The 1,107-nt window shown below is 37.7% G+C and overlaps 1 long non-coding RNA gene across 1 annotated transcript; it reads left to right on the forward strand.

Moving 5' to 3' along the window:
• Positions 1 to 24: 24 nt before the first annotated feature.
• LOC147820242 (uncharacterized) lies at positions 25 to 691 on the forward strand. Its single transcript, XR_015437239.1, has 2 exons — positions 25 to 424; positions 560 to 691. It is a non-coding gene; the product is annotated as an uncharacterized LOC147820242 (long non-coding RNA).
• Positions 692 to 1,107: the final 416 nt, after the last annotated feature.

Below are 1,107 nucleotides of genomic sequence, written 5' to 3' on the forward strand. Positions count from 1 at the left end.
ATCATAAGTAATTAATACATTTTCTCCTGCATTTACAATACAGTATATTTGACCATACGAAAACAATGTGGTGTTGTATTTTGTTTTTATCCCTGATGAAAAACAACATCTCTGTAGGATTTGTAGTGTTTTTAATACACTTAATTTAATGTGTGCTGGAGCATCAGAAAGAAACACACATGTATGCACAAAAAAAAGATTTTTGTATTTAGAGGTATAGTGAGTTCTTGGAGCTGACCTCAGTAAAGTCTGACTAAGTCTGCACTGTATCAAAGCTGGACATTTCATGTTGAAGCTGTTTCCACAGAGTCCTGTGTGGGTCGCTGTGGCTCCTTCAACCCACAGAGAAAATGTCAGTGTGACTCCATGTGTGCGTACTATGGAAGCTGCTGTGTAGACTACGACACCATCTGCCCCAAAAAAAGTACAGTAGTAGAATATTACCTTTTCACTGAATATAAACTATTTGTATTTTAATTTTAAAGTTCATGGCTTTTGAATATTTCAATTTCTACTGAAACATCTTCATGTGATAAAACTTTCTTCTCCTCTGCATCAGTTGCTCGTGGTGATACCTTCGAGGGAGGAGAGGATGTAACACAACAAGTGACGACTGTTGCTACAACTGTTGCATCAACTTTTAACACAGTTGCACCAACTGTCTCCCTCCCACCCAGCACCACACATGAGTCCACACCACCTGTAGACCCTGACGGAGCGTCATGCAGTGGTCGACCTTTTGATGCTTTTCTGCAGCTGAAGAACGGTTCGATCTATGCATTCAGAGGTAAACCTGGATCTAAAAGGACAGTATGTTTCCTGCCCTTTTTCTGTTGTTGGTTGCAGTGAATATTTCTCAATTATCCACAAAACTAAGAAATGGCCAAGCTTTCAGATGGTCATCATGGACCTGAGTTTATCCAGTAGTGTTTGAAAAGGTTTTCATTAGATCAAGATCCAAAGAAGATCAAGTGATCTTTGAAATAAAGTTGCTGATTTTAAAAACATATATTTCTGTGCAAAAGTTTTAGACACTTAAAGTAACATGAGGATGCTTTCAAAGATAATGCCATGAATAGTTTCTATTTATCAAACTATTTCATACAA

The sequence above is a fragment of the Seriola lalandi genome, unplaced genomic scaffold, assembly GCF_002814215.2.
Source record: "Seriola lalandi dorsalis isolate HSWRI2012SDOR001 ecotype SW California unplaced genomic scaffold, Sedor1 jcf7180001975523, whole genome shotgun sequence".
In the NCBI taxonomy this organism is placed as follows: domain Eukaryota; kingdom Metazoa; phylum Chordata; class Actinopteri; order Carangiformes; family Carangidae; genus Seriola; species Seriola lalandi.